The following is a 15,305-nucleotide window of genomic DNA, read 5'->3' as shown; positions in this document are numbered from 1 at the left end:
GCCAGGAGCTCTCCTGTCCTTAAACAAATGTTTCTGTTGTATTTAAAGGTAGGGAGGCCCCTTCTCTCTCCAAAAACAAAATGCAGTTTGTGCATCATCTACAGGTACTATTCACTTGAACGATTTTTGGTAAGAGTAGAAATATTTAAAGTCTGGTGCCTGAGCTTCATCTGGGGAAGCAAAAGCAGTGAATTGCTACGCGTACCCGTAACACTGGAGAACGCTGTGTTTTCTGTATGTGAAGATGGTTACAACACAAGCTGTATGTTTAAGGCTTGGTGTGCTCAAGGCACTCCTCGTCGGCTGGTCACCCCAGGGGCTGGTGGCTGGGGCTGGGCACGTCTCGGGAGATGGACGTGGACTGGGGCTGGGGTTTGGTCCCATGTGGGACTGCCTTGGCTCGCACGTTATTTCCTCCAGCAGCCGTAGCAGTGCTGCTGTTCTGCAGCCCGTGCGTGTGGGCGCAACGGCACGGTGCTATGGAGAGTGTCAGAATGACTTGGAGAGACAGAGCAAATCTGAGGAAACGTTGAAGGGCAGCATCACGAGGTCACAGAAAAATATTGTTCTGAGAGTGCCTATTTCACCAACATGGTATTAAGGATAATGCTCTGCCATCTGAAATCATACGGTGTGGCAGGATGAGCTCCTGGATCACAAGAGCATTTTGGAGCATTTGTCCCCGTTTTATCATGAAACATTGATTTTGCTTTCAAGCAGTATTATGGGGAGGGATTACAGGGCTAGCCTGACAAGATTACCCCTCTCAAACAACAGGGTTAGTTGTGTCTGCATATGAAAACACGGGAAGGCTTCTCTGAATTCAGTGGGATAAGGTTTGCTAACCAAAAGCGCTGGTTTTGGAGTCTTTCCCTAACTCAACTCTCTTTGCGTATATCTATATATGTTTTCTCCTTTTCTATATCCATTTTGTATTGGGCAGCAATGAATTAAATCTTTCCGCTCACCTGGTGTCTGCGGTGTGCTCTCTGCCGAGCACTTGGCTGTGGCGCTGCCGTGAGCCTTCGGCGTGCAGGGTTCCCAGGGAGCCCAGCAGCGGCCAGCATGTAACCGTGCAGCATCGGGAATTAAAAGCAGCTTAAAATGCAGCTAAATGCATACGGAAAATGCAGATCTACATAAAAACCTGTGTGTTTGGGGAGCTTGCCAGTAAGTGCAGTTGTGTTTTTCTTAATGTTGCAAACAAGTCTCACCCTAGAGCCAGAGCGAGCACCGTGCTGCCGGCATGGGCAGGTTCTGCATGAAAACGTCCTGGGAAAGTAATAATTTTTCTCATCCCTCTCGTCTCTGTTCCTTTTTCATTCAGAAAATGGTACAGTTTCAGCAAAGGCTGATGCCTCTCTTGACGCTGATGGTGTCTGACACAGCATTAATGGTGTAGTCAGACATGAAAAACAATGCAAGTAGCATTGATTTGTTGTTTTCCAGGTTGGTTAAGTTCCTTCCTATTGAGGAAAGGGATTTAAATATAGGTTGGTAGATTGGAGGGAATAAACACAGCTTGGAGTTCTTTTTCTCGCAGACACTAATAGCAAAGCTCCCGCTGCTTTCAGGGGATTCAGGGTGGGACCCTGATGATGCTTCCAGCAAAAAAAGGGGGATTTTTAGTTTATCTTTCCCCATTAGCTGTGAAACGCAGCGCCTCCATCCACGCGCACACCGAGCAGCGCCCTGACTCCGCTCATTAAATCCAGCAATGCTGTCAGTGGGGCAAAATGCCGCTACAGATGAGCAGAGGTACTAAACGTGGTCCTAAGCAATCAGGGCTCTGGTTATAGGATGTAACGTTTCCTCTGGTTGAGTCTGGATGATTTTCCTGTGCTTTGTCACGCTGTACAATTTTGCCTCCCTGAGCTTTGCTCCTTTCTGCTGCTGACGTCCCCAGGCCGTGGGGCAGGGGCTGTGCCAGGGCTTGCTGGGCACACGTGAAGCAGCACTTCTAGCACTTTGAGGTGCTTTAAATGCAAAAATTGCTGCAAGGGAAAACTTTCACTGCGTGGTTCTGCAGGCAGCACGTGAGTAGGGGCGGTCTCATGAGTACAATCTCTGTCCTTAAAATGTTTTGGAATTAAAAGCTGTAAGCTTGACACTTCCGAAGTTTCATATTTTGTGGGCTTGGGGCTTCATTTGAAGTGAGAAATTCATTTCTGCCACATAACCTGGCTACCCCCTTGCCCCCGGGGAGGCAGATCTCTGGGTGCACATGATGGGACTCAGGTGTGGGTGGGAGCAGGAGGAGCAAGGTTAAGCCTCGTTAATGCACCGCATCTGGTGGTGCTAATTGGGGTAGGGGAGGGGAGCTCCTTTAGTTCTGATCAGTTTGGGTTTGCTGCTCCTCAGCGTGGCTATACGGAGTCAGTTTGGAAGAGGATTGGGAAGAAGGAGCAGGAGGCAGACCAGGGGGCAAAGGCGGACGCCCCAGGTGAGCAAATGGAGGAGCATCGTGGTACCAGGGGCCCGACCGTTTGTACGGTGTGGGGCCTGGCAGGACCCCACGAGAGGAGTTGTGTCCTACAGGGAGGACACTGCCTGGTTCCCTCTCTGGAGGGGGAGGCTCGGCTGGCCGGGTGCTGTGGGGTGGGCGCTGGGCTCTGCAGGCATGGAGGAGTGTGGTGAGCAGGCCGATGCTCGCCGGGCGGTGCCGTCCTTCCTGCGCCGCCTGCTGCCCGTCGGTGCTGTGCCTGGGGTATGGACTGAGCCCCAGGCTCCTCATGGCATGGCAGGAAGATGGAAGTGGGATGTCGGTGCTGGAAGGCATCCCTCTTGCTCCCCCTCGAATGGGAGCACAAAGTAAGCCTCGGGCGAGTTCATGCTGGGGGCTGGAGGCTTCCAGCAGCCCCGCTGGGCAGCAGCTGGGTGCCCAGGGCTGTGCTCCTCTGCTCTCCTCAGCCGGGGGAGGCTGAGCCCAGCCTTGGTGGGGCACACCCAAGTGTGACCAGAATGCTTCAAGGAGTACTTCTGGCTTGGTGTGGTCAGTAAAGAAATGGTCCTGCAGCAGGGACGCTTTGTGTTCTCCTGAATGCGATGTGGGATAGCTCTGAGCCTTCCCTAGCTGCCCGAGGGACCCTTGCAGCAGTATCAGCCCTATGCTGGGCTTGCCCTGCTGCCCCCACTGCTTACGCTGACCCTGATGTCAAACTTCCCTAATAACAAGTTTTTCTGAGGTCTGTTGGTTGTTGTGGGGCATCCACCGCTTTGCTTGTTCGTGGGGCTGTGAGCTGACTTGGGTAAAACCGCTGCTGGTCCCTGCAGGAGGGGCCCTTCAGCAGAGAACGAGTTGGGGAATATTTGAAAGATTTCATGCGGAGATGCCCCTTGGTGCAGAAAGGCAGCCGTGGAAGCCCTGCATTCAGTTGTTCAGGTTGGAGGATGTGGGGGTGTTCTGTTTTGTTTTCTCAGTGCTTTCACTGTTCAGAAAGCTGTAGGGTATCTAGCCTAGAGGGAGAGATTTTATCAAGTTGCTCATCTTATTAATTTGCTCAAAATGCTCGTTGGTTCCAGATGTGCCGGTAATTCTAACTCTGTCAGTGTAAGGTGACAGCAGGGATGCCGTGTATTGTGAGCCAAGAAGACACACAGTCCTGAGGTTTCACTGAGCTTCATGGGTGTGTGGAGTTCCAAGTGTGCGGGGAAGTGCTGGAAATGCCTAATGTAAATTCTGTTCTGGCTACTGGAAAAAAAAAACACATATATCATAAACAAACTTAAATTCTGTTCTGCCTTGTTTGCAGATCTCTCTCCCCACCTCCTCTGGTAGAAAGATTTGTGCTGTAAATCCCACGTGAAGTGCTCTGCGCTGACAGTTCCTGTGGTGGCGTTAAATGGGACGCTCGCTGCCGTATTTCAAACGTGTGCCTTTTATTTTCCACGCACAAGTGTGCACCTGGGGGGGGAGAGGGAGCAGTTTGTCTAGACAATGCGCTCCGCAGGAATCACGACCTAAAAGAGTGGAAACAGCCCACCAAGCAACTTGGGCCCTTTCTTCCTTTAGACAGTTTGGGACACGTTGCTCAGCACACCTGGATGGAGACCCAGCTCCCTGGAAGCAGTGAAATTGAGAAGTGCTGGTGCTGCTCACAACAGGAGCAACGGGGTGAGAAATTTGAGGTTCGTATTCTATGAAAGCGAAGGGAGCAGCTTAGTCTGTGTTACCGCCGCTTGCTGTCATACTGCTCCTGCTTGGATCCTGTTAGCTGGATCAGCAAAACCAAACGAATCCCTCCTTTCCTGTTGCTGTGTGCTTGCCTAGTTTTGTGTTTAAAGAGCAAGTCGGGAAGCATCTCATCATTGTTATAGCACGGAGGTGCTGAATCTGCACACGGGAAGTAGAAAAGGGACTTTTTGACCAAAGGTTCATGCTCTGTGCTGATGCTGACTCTTTCTCTTTTTTAAACACAGCCTAGCTATACTTCCTGCTGAGCACAAATGAAGGAAGCGCAAACCCTGTCAATCCGGTATTAGTGCTAACTGCAGAAAAGTGGTGCTTGGCCTGGTGATGAGTGATGGCACCCCAATGTGCGCAGGGTGTCGTGAAACCAAGAGGACGATGGTGATTTGCATTAACTCCCTCTCTTTAAGGAGCTCTGCCTTCAAGTTGTTCTTGTGCTTTCTGCAGAAGCCGTGGCCTCTTGCAAAAAGACTCGGGCTGAAGGAGCCGTGGCCAGACTGCAGGCTCTGCTTCAGCTTTCTGGGTTTGGCACTCATCAAATTTAATTTAGTAATTGTGGATGGTATCGGTTTATGTTCTGCCTCCTTAGAGTCAGTCTGTGACAAATTGCAGTGGGAGTGAGGAGGCAGGGAACAAATAGGTTGAGAAAGCTAATTTACAGGTGCGGCTTCTGGTAGTCCCATTCGCTGCACCTGGCCCTGCTGTTGGGTTTGTGTGGTGCTTCAGGACTGGGGAGTTGAGGTTTCCTCCTGAAAACACACACCGTGGGTGAACCTGAGGCTGGGCGGAGGATGCAGTCGCTGTTCCAGGTTTCTCTTGCTCCTGTAAGGCTTCGGTAAGACGTATTGACTAAAAGCTGGTGTAGATTGAACGATCAATTAATAACCCTCAGCGCGCACACATGCTGCATTAATTTGATAATCCTGTGTGTGAAAGTCAGTGAAAAGAAGAACATTTTTTGTTGGTATACAACAGGAAGAAAGCGTGTTCTCCAAAGGTAAATGTCACCATATTGATCAAAATTCAGAGCAGCATCTCCAAAACTTCGTGCCGTTGCCGGAAGACTGGCTGCGTTTTCAGAGGAGATGCCAATATTTTCTCCCTTTCTCTGCTCCTTTAATTTTAAAGGTAGCACCTTTCATAATCGATTGCATCGCAAAACTTTTCAAGTTCTTTGTAGTTTTTTTGTGCTGGCAGTGCTGTGCGGCGTGTGCTTGACCAGTTGTTCCTGAGGCTCCTGGAGAAATCTCCCTGAAGCGGGATGTTGGTGCAAGGCTGGGGTGCTGATCTCAGGAAGGGATTGCTTCCCGCTGTCACGGAGCTAACAGCATTGCGCTCAGGACAGCTGCGGGTACATCTGGTGTTAAACTACCGTTATTTAAACTTTATGATGCGAGAGACTGCCAACTCTCCCACTTGCAGCATATAAATTATGTCAATTGCTCATGCACTTTTTTTAACCCTGATTTCTCTTGAATTATGGATGATAGACAGGGCCAGAATTTGCTTTTAGTGTTCCCCTGTGAGCATCTGCATGCCGAGTGCACTGAGCAGTCATAATCTCAGTGTGCGCAGTCAGGGGATGCATAATATAATTTGGGCTGTGACCATACAGCTTGTATCCTAACCATTAAGGGAGTCTGAACACTGACAACTCGAGCTATTTTGGGGCCAGGTGCTGCTTTCCTTGGGGCAGGGAACGCTTTGTTGCCACGTCTGGGCAAAAAACCTCCAGGCTGGAGGGGCTCGTAGCCGTGGGCTGCGCGTCCCAGATGCGTTTCTGAAAGCAAAAGCCGGCCTGACGTCCTTTTTCAAGAGAGCCCTCTGTTGTGGAGATCAGAGGCTGTATTTTGGGCCTCGTTCTGGGGTGATATAGCTTAGGTTTTTAATGAAAATGTTGAGATTGGCCTTCTTTGAAGTTTTCAAGCCCGTGTGCGTGGCGGTGGAGCGAGTTCGTCAAGCCATGCGCGTAGCTGGGGAGTGGTGCCAATTGTGCTCTCGTGTCGGGAGGTAACGGGTTTGGGGGAGGGTGGTTTGGGGGACAGCACCGCTAACCCAGTACCCAGCTGTGTGCGAGCAGCTCGCTTCCCTTTGCCGTGCCCTGCGAGGCAGCCAGGGCAGTGGTGGTGTCAGCGCCGTTCTGGGACACGGGGCTGTCCCGGGGCCTGGGGAGCGGCCGTGGGGACCCCTGGGCACAGGGCACGGGGGGGAAATGCAGGAGAGGACTCCTGTGGTGCGGGGCATCCACCTTGGTGAGCTCCGCTCCAGGGCCTGGCTGCAGCCCCGTTACTAACACTGAGCCGAAGCAAGTTGCATTGCCTCTGCGGGCCAAAAATGTATTTAAATCAGTTGTATAAATATCTCACAAATCCTGGCTGTGGTGTATTGCACCTGTCCGCTTCCCTTTTTGGTGCAAAATAAAAAGGTACGCTCAGAAGCTACTGGGGACCCTACTGAAGGTGCTGGTCTTGCCACAATGTTGACTACTAATCCTATTCCTCCGAGGGGGAGTAAAATCTTTAAAGGATATCAATGCAGTGTGCGGGTATCACAGCGTTGTTGCAGAAACAAGTCGAGGCGCTGCCACTTCTCAGATAATTTCTGCGGCATTTATTGAATAATGTGTGTTTTTAAGGTGTATCAACAGCAGGTGTTGGTAAATGACATAAAGCAGCTACAGACACGCAGCAGAAGTGTCTGCACTCCTGTTGCATTTGAATTCTGTGTAAAATTTAGGGCTATTTTTTTCCCGTGGCTGTCGGGAGTTGGCGCTGCCTGTGATGTTCGTATCTGTGAGCCGCGGAGCACCCTGGGCATGGATGTAAAGGTTTCTGCGAACAGCTTCGAAGCAGCCACCCGGGCGGGGGGATTCTGTGTACTTCCTTAGCGCTCCCGTGTGAAGCCAGCCTCCCTGTAGCATATTGATTTCACAAGCATTAGCCCTTTAATCAAACAGCCCTGAAGTTTTGCACTTCATTAACTGTTCTTTGGGAGCGAAGCGCAAACTATGCGCAATGGGCTGGCTGGGTGAAGTCTGCTCCTGCTGATAGTATACCAAATGCCCCGCGTTGGAAGATCTGAGACAAAAGTTGTGCTTACAGTGGAGGCAGCAGAGGTAAGGGGTCTGGAAATGACTTGGGGGAAGAAATTTGAAAGGTCGGGTATTGTGGCAAATGTTGCTGAAGGAACAAAACAGTGGTTACTAGAAAAAAGTTTGGGCTGTGCAGTTGTACCAAGTGAACCTGTGGCTCAGAGGAGACGGGGATGGCATGAAAACACTTCCAGGTGTCCACATAAATCCTGCTGTGGGTCCTGTTCCAGCAGGAGGGATGTCCTGTGTCAGGATGGGACCCCAGGTGCTTGGTCCGGGTGCTGCCGCCTGCACCTGGCTGCGCTCCTGCTGTCGCGTGAGCTTCAGCCGCTGTGTTTGTAATGCCAGGGATAAGCTGTTTGCGTGCGTAATTACCAGGCCTTATTAATACTAAGTATTGTATAACAAACACGCAAATAATGACTCCATAATAGTGGAATCACAGAATTACGTAGGGTGGAAGAGACCTTTAGGATTATCGAGTCCAACCATCACCATGACCTGCTGAGTCCTGTCACTGAACCACGTCCCTTACTGTCATAGTGTTGCCTAAATCACTGCACTTTGAATGACTAGACCATTACCTTATTAGTTGTTTTTTCCCAAGTATGCTTCCAAAGCTTTATTTTCTTCTTCTACATTGCTATTTTTTTTGGACTTTTGGGCATATCTAGACGGGCCACCAGTAAGATATATAGGCTAAAAACACTCAGCAGTTCCAAAGTATTGAGTTACGTCTCTTCGCAGCCTGCAGTCTGCCACACACACGTGTAAAATACCGTGTTTTGAGATGCATTTAATGGGTGCAATTCATTAAAAAGCAGCAGAGCAGTGGCTGCTCGCCGCCGCAGAGCCGCTCGGTCCCCCAGCCGCTCTGCAGGCACAGACCTCTCTGAGGGAAACCACTTAATCCTTGGGTGAGCAAATATGATGATAATGTTCTGTGCTTTGTTGTGTACTATGATCTAATTGAGATTTAATGCATTCTGCCTTGTCCCCGCCGTGGACTCCCTTTGGACCATGCAGTACAAAGCTCGGTGTTAGCGGCTTTCTTTGCCGTATCCCAGTTTATGTCTTCAAAGACAGTCAGGCGTTTGTTACTTGGTTTGAGTGCATGAAGCACTTGTGCTGGGCGAGATGGGAAGAAGAAGGAACTAGATCTGGCCTTGTCCTTTCAAAATATTCTATTTGCTGTAAGCACGAGTATTGATTTAGGAGCCTTTCATCCTCCTGTTTAATAATTATGTATTTGCTACCAGTTGTGTTAAATACATCTGCGCCCCACGTGATGCTATTTAATCCCACAGCAATATTTCCGTATAAAATCAATTTAAATTGCCAGCAGAGATGGGCACAACAAATGCAGTGGGAGAGCACAGCTCAGGCAGCTTCTGCGGCCCCACGGAGCCCCCTCTGCAGCACCCCACAAACCTGCCCGCGCCAGCTCGGGGCCATCGAGCTTCTGACTGGGGACCTGCCTCAGATTTTCGTGGTGCAAAACACGAGAAATGGTCTTTTGTCCACCCCCACAAACTCTGTTGCTGGAAAACTGAGCTCTGCTCCTAATGTAAGGGCGTTTATGCAGGAAGAGAGCTTGCGGTTTTTAGTTTTTGTGCATTTCATCCACTGAGGTGGGTGCTGGTGAGACAGTTATGATGTTAATGTGAACTTCTGGGAAACTTGATTTCAGTTCGGGGTTCCTCCTGCCATTGCACACGGAGAACAGTTTTTCTCTCCCGTTTTCTGCGAGACTTTTCCCTTTCCCCTCCCTACAGGCTGCTCATTCACTCCATTTCATGGCGGAACCTGGAGGGATTTCTTTTCATTGACTGTTTCAGACCTTTTTTCCCCCAGAATGAGCACTGCTTGTTCTTCCACCTGACCGACCCGGAGGCAGCCATTTAGTCTCAGCCGTGCTGGAGTCAGTAAATCACCCCCAGGACCCCCGCAGGGACCTGCTCTGCACATGCAGCTCCCGGTGGTGTCGGGGACGATTACGAGTGGCGACGGAGGCCCTGCTCTGTGCTTCAGCTGGCAACAAATATTGCTGTTGAAATACGGGTTTTTAAGTCAAATCTGTGCCGTGTTATTTAGTGCAGAAAACCTTCAAATGAAATAAAACTTTTGTTTTTTTTAAACGCTTGCTCTGTCTGTTGGATGATCCCAGCTTGCAGCAACTGTGAGGTTGTTCGGAGCTACCCATGCTGGGTGTTAATGGGAGCGGGGCGGTGGAACACATGTGCATCGACAGGGAACTCGGAAGCCTAAAAATTGAATTTTCTCCCTGCCTTTTTCTCCCCTATAGAGAAAATAGGCCCCATTAGTATAGAAAGCTGCGGCAAGATGGCATTTGCAGCGCGGGGCTGGAAAGCAGCTGCCGTCCCCAGTGTGGCGTTGAGCAGAGGACTTCGCTTTTCAGCGCTGCCAGTAATCCTGTCTGCCACGAGCACACAGTAGCGGCTGGGTGGTGCCTTCTGGGGGTGCTGGCCCATCGGGATGGGTTGAAGCAATTCCTCTCCTCCTCGTGGGGCAGCGCAGCGGGGCGGGAGGCGAGCTGAGGCCAGCCCTGCCAGTCCGGGAGCAATGGACATGATATGAGGAGCCGCGCTGGTGGTGAATAAGCACCATTTTTCTCTCTAAAGCAAATGTTTTTTAAAGTGAACTTATCCCCAGGCCTTTGTACTTGCCCAGTCCAGTCATCGTTTGAGCTCTGTCGGTGCAGGGAAAAGGGCTGTCTTCAGCACGGGGTGGTCAGCATTTGCTTAGCTCTGCTCCTCTTGTGATTGCTAATATACAGCCCCTTTGAAAATTGTATTTTTTTTTTGAGATTACTTTAGATTCTCAGGCTTTTTCCCTCTCGTGGATAAACTGACAAGACTGTTTTCCTGCTGACATTGTTAAAAGTAATGCTAGAGATGGTTGTAACTTCAGGTAAATTGGTAAAAGCTGTTGTTTCTGGGTGCTTGTTCTCACTGTGGAGCCCAATGTAATGACTCTCGTTTCTATTCTCCTTTCTGGTCAGCACTCCCAAGGTACTGTGCAAAATGTTGCTCCTCTTGCCTTTCTCTTGATCCGATTCATCGCTGTGTCTTGCCTCCAAAGCTGCCTGGGAGCTGCTCGTGCTCGTCCCAAGGAGCAATCTGTAATGGCAGGGACTGGGAAGGCAGGCTGGGGAGCTGCTTGCTTTGTCCCTCAATTTGAAAATGAATAATTTACTGTTTTTTTCTTATTTTCTAAGGCACCGGGGGATTAATTTGAACTGTAAACTGATGGAAAAGCCTGATTCCAGCCTTGGATTTGAATGCGAGGCCTGTCCTTTTGCACTGTGTGCTCCGTGCTGGGCGTCCTTCGCCTGGTGGCTCAGCTTTAAACTGGCAGCACTGGGTTTCTGTGGGCTTCGTGGCCCTGATCTGACCAACGTGCAGATGTACGCATAGCCTGGCCTCGCGGGCGTCTCAGCACGCCTTGTTCTTCCCAATTTGTGTGGTCAGGCCTGTATTGTATTGGCGTGGATCAGCTTAACAGGGGAGATGTGCCCTGCACTGAAACAGATTTTATTCCATTACCCGCCTTAAAAGAATAAGAAGTCTGCTAATGCTGCTTTAGCCCAGTATACTCTGATGCTGATAACTGATGATTGTGGCTTATTTCTGCCTTTTATCCCAAGCTTTTCCTCTCCCACTATTAAACGTGACCCTGCTTCCATTCGGTGCCTTTGCTTTGGAGGAGAAGCAACGTTTTGTTGACTTTATCAGTTGTGGTTGTTTTTATTCTTTGTGCAGAGCACTTTCAAAGGGAGTGCGGTGAATACGCGTACTCTTATCTTATACAAACCGTGGTAGGTTCAGCTCTCGGCACGCTTTCGCCAGGTGCATGAGCGAACAAGCGTTGCTCCTGTGGCACTGGGCAGGCCCTGGTGAGCTCCCTGGTGCTGTGCGTGGGGCACAGCTCGTGGGGGGGCCGTGCTCTGCCCCCTGGGCTGCGGGGAGAGGCCTCGCAGGGACCCCCACGAGGGTCAGCCAGCTGGGGGGCCTCGCTTTGCGCTGTTGTTTGCGTTGCTGCTGTCTGCAAACAGAGGAGGGATGGAGGCTTAGGAAGATGGTCACATCTCGCATCACTGTGAGTCCAGCGCTTTGCTAGTTGTGATATTTACCAGACCAGATCGCCAGCTGTGCAAATTAACAAAATTCAGATTAAATTCAAGATATTTGAAACAAGAAGCACTCACTGCCGAGACCCTTAATTTGTTACTGGCATTTTTACATATTTTCACCTTTTCTGGATTATTCCGTGTTGTGACTCAACCTGCGAAATGGGTGATTTTCCTAGTCCTTGGAATAAAAAAATGAAGTAGCTCATGGTGGCGTTTCAGTGTTAATGTTCCACTTCTGTGCGGATACCCTCTGAGTCCGTTTTAACAGTACGTGAAGCTTGAAGGCTTCTCACTTTCAAAATAGCGTTTTAGTAGGTTTTATTTTATTGCGTTATCCTTCCAATAGGCTGTAACTGCTCCATCAGGTAGAGGCTTGCTACGAGGCTTCCTTTGGCATGGAAACAAATGTGAGGGGAGTAAAAGGCCTGCAGTCCGTCAGAAATGGCATTAATTCTTCTGTCCTTCTCTGTAGGAGAAGCAGGTGGGGGAGTAACTGCTGGAGGCTAAATGGGGTTAAAAAAGATGTCTCAAGTTAGGAGCTTAAGATTTTGATGCATATACTTCTATCCCCTTCGTACAGGTTTTCTTAATATCTAATCCGTCAGAACAAGTTTGAAGTTATGGACGGCTGACAGACAAAGGAGTATCAGGCAGTGCTGGAATAGGGTGGGGACTTATGAGAAAATCTTTCAGAAACTTCAAGTTGTTTTGAATTTGTAGAGAAATGGGGCAAGTAACAGCCCATGCCCTGAGACAGGGATGCTGGCAGCGGGTGACGTGGCAGCACTAAGGGTAATGGGCACGTTTACCTCGGGAACAGGGAGAGGAGATCTGGTATTCAGTAGCACAATTGTTAGCTCTGCGGGCATCAAACTACCTCAAGAAAGAGAGAAATCCTCCTCAAGTACAGTCTTGGGGTAATTTCCTGTATTGATGAGAAAGTAAAATCCCTTGGAAGGAGGGCTGAGTAACGGCCGTGCCTCAGGGACGAAGCCTTGGAAGACTTCTTATTAACTGCAAGCTGTTTGGTCGGAGAAGCATTTAATGAGAGTGGCCAAAATGTCAAGGTTTTGTCCCGAAAGAGATGGTTTCTGTGAATTAACACTGGCCCCAAACGGAGCAGGCAGTGAAATACAAAGGTCTGCACGCAAAATACCGGAGTGCTGGAATATAACAGCACAGACACAAACAGGGAATTAAACCAGTCGAGAGCTGCAAGAATTAGCATTAGGTGCAGAACAACCGGGTGGTGTTGCTTAGGAAAGAGTTTCTCTCCGTATTTCGTAGCCTTGGAAAAGGGCTTCATTAGAGATAACAGAATGGGAAAGGGGAATGCAAATGGCTATCAATTCGTGCTGTGCTGTGGCAATGTTTCAGGCTGGCTTCAAGCTCAAGGAGCATTTACTGCTCACTCACGCTGACCAGCCCCGAATTAAGGCTTGAAGGCGCTGCTGGCTCCCGTACTTGAGGACAGGGAGTTGCCAGAGCAACGTCTATAGCTGGGGAGGTTGGGGACCGTGTCCTGGTCTGTGTGTGTGTGTTTTGGTGACATCCCAATCGAAGCTGGCTGGCTCTGCCTGGCGGTGCCCACATCTGGACACCACGTCCGAATTTCCCCCGGGAACGTCCTCAGCCCGCTGCCAGCAGGGCTTGTGCAGCCGGTGAGCTGCGAAGCACATCCCCGGCGCTGGGCGGTGACGTGTTCATCTAAGCTTCATTCGCAGTCTCAATGAAATGCGTGTGTTTGTCTTTTGTGGCTGTCCTGCTGGCAGATGTCGTTTTGGGTTTGATTTGTTATCAATTGAAATCGAGTGTGGTTTGTTCCTGGTAGCTTTTATCAACCTTATTTGAGAAATGTTCAATAATTCATTAAAAAAAAAGAAGACATCCCTTGTTCTTACTAATTGTAAAGGCGGTCCTGATTTTTTTTCAGCTTGCCCCTCTTTCTGGCAACTGGCTGGTTTAGAAAGCTTCCCTTGGGGCTCGCAAAGCTGGGAGGGTTTTCAAGCAATGAGGCGTTTGGCAGGGGCTGGCTGCCTGCTGGCTCCGTGCAGCCCTGGCTCGCAGCCTGCGCGTCCCGCTCCCGAGCGGGCTGCATCCTGCCCACGCTGGCAGCGATGTGCACCAGGCCTGCGATGCCCTTGTCCTCTGAGCATCCCTGCCTGGTGCAGGCAGTCGGGCAGCGCTCCCACGGATCCCATTTGTGTGGCAAATTTAATTTCGTTCGGTGCAGGGTTTTGGCAGCGAGGCTCCTGGCACAGAGGGTGAAGAGGAAAGATCTCACTGGTGGCTTGGAGGATGTGTGGGCGACGGTGGGTCTGTGCTCTTGGATGTGTGAGTTTCTCTCCGGTTTTAGAGTAGCTGTGAAAACCATTTCAGCTGTGCACGAGCCAGAGCTGGTGGAGGCGAGGTCAAGCAGTGTGCGGGTCCAGCTGCTGGGGGTCCATCTGCTGGAGCACCAATTCCTGTGTTCAGAGAGGATTTGATTCATAGCTGGACATGGTTGTGTCCTTTCCTGCAGCGGTTATTCACTGTAAAATATATCTGTATGTACACATACAGATTTCTTTTCAAAATGCTTCCATGAGATTGTTTCAGCAGCTTCAAGGAAGCTTGAACCGGAACACGGCCAAGTCAGTGCCAGAGCGTGGGGGCTCGTGGCGGGAGTCCCCTCCTGCTGCCCTGCTCGCCTTTCTTGTGCCGGCACAGCTGGTGAGTGGAGAATGTTTGCTGATTTCTCCGAACTGTCCCACTGACTTCTCTGGAATCCCTCTGAAGCCATTCGTGCAGAAGAGGTTTCCCTGAGGACAGGGATCACACTGGATGTGGTACACAGCATCCTCCCCTTGCCTAGAAGGAAATCACTCACCCCATCAAGCGATCCAGCACGCACACAGGTAAAACTTTGGGGAAAGCCTTACTTGGAAAAGATGCAAAATACTCTGCTGAGTCCTACGGATCATCTGCAGGCTGTCGGCGGTGCCCTTGAAGACCACAGTAGGGTTGTAGACGGCAGCTGGGCTTTGTTACGCTGTACTGGCCAGCCACTTCGAGCTGATATTCCTCAGGGCTTCGCTTTTTCCTCATGTTTTCACTGGAGAGCTGAACGAGCAGTGGAGAGGAAGGAGTCGGAGGGAGGGTGGCAGCTGGGACGCTGCCGAACCATCGCTGCAGGCTCCTTCTGGGGCTTTTGCCTCCTGCGCTCATTTGCGTGCTGCAGTTCTCTCACTGCCTGGAATTCCGTGATCCCCTCCCCATGGAAAGGGGACGCGTGCGGACAAGGGAACAACTGACTCAGAGCGTGGAGCCTGTGAGAGGGTCCCTCCACCAGTTATTTCCCTTTGTGAAGAGTGGCTCAGAACCGATTTATAACCGTGTCCATCCCCCGGTGTCCCAGTGCAGCAGCGGCGTGGTTGTAATTCTGCCCTAATGGACCCCTTTGGCTCTGGCCTCACATTTGTGCTGTGCGGGAGCGCTCTTACGCTCGTAATGTGTGAGGCTCTAAGACATCTAGCCAGGAAAACATAAATGAAATGTCTTGGGGGGGGGGGGTGAAATGTGAAAAGGCACCATGCAACCTCAACAGTTTCCAGCAGGACGCTTATGCTGATGTAGGTGTGAGAGGAACGCCGCTGATCCCATTGCCGGTGCTGCCTCCTCAATCAAGTGAAGTAGCCATGAGTCAAGCAAGCATTGCACCTGCGGAGAATTAAAAAAAATAATAAAAAAATACAAAACACCTGCACTAACACAAACTCCATTACAGCTAAATAGCTTTAATACTCTTTTCCTTTTCTCTCCATATCTTTCAAGCAAACGACAAGTTTTACAGAACTCTGCCAATGCTCAGAAATAGGCGCACTCAAAATGTT

At 50.3% G+C, this 15,305-nt stretch overlaps 1 protein-coding gene across 6 annotated transcripts in view; it reads left to right on the top strand.

Moving 5' to 3' along the window:
* The window catches only part of FSTL4 (follistatin like 4), a 351,120-nt gene that overhangs the window by 183,020 nt on the left and 152,795 nt on the right, over window positions 1-15,305 (top strand). The gene's annotated exons all lie outside the window — the stretch shown is intronic.

Source organism: Anser anser (genome assembly GCF_964211835.1).
Source record: "Anser anser genome assembly, chromosome: 14".
In the NCBI taxonomy this organism is placed as follows: Eukaryota; Metazoa; Chordata; class Aves; order Anseriformes; family Anatidae; genus Anser; species Anser anser.
Note: the sequence above shows the minus strand (reverse complement) of the source record. Positions and strands in the feature narration are given on the sequence as shown.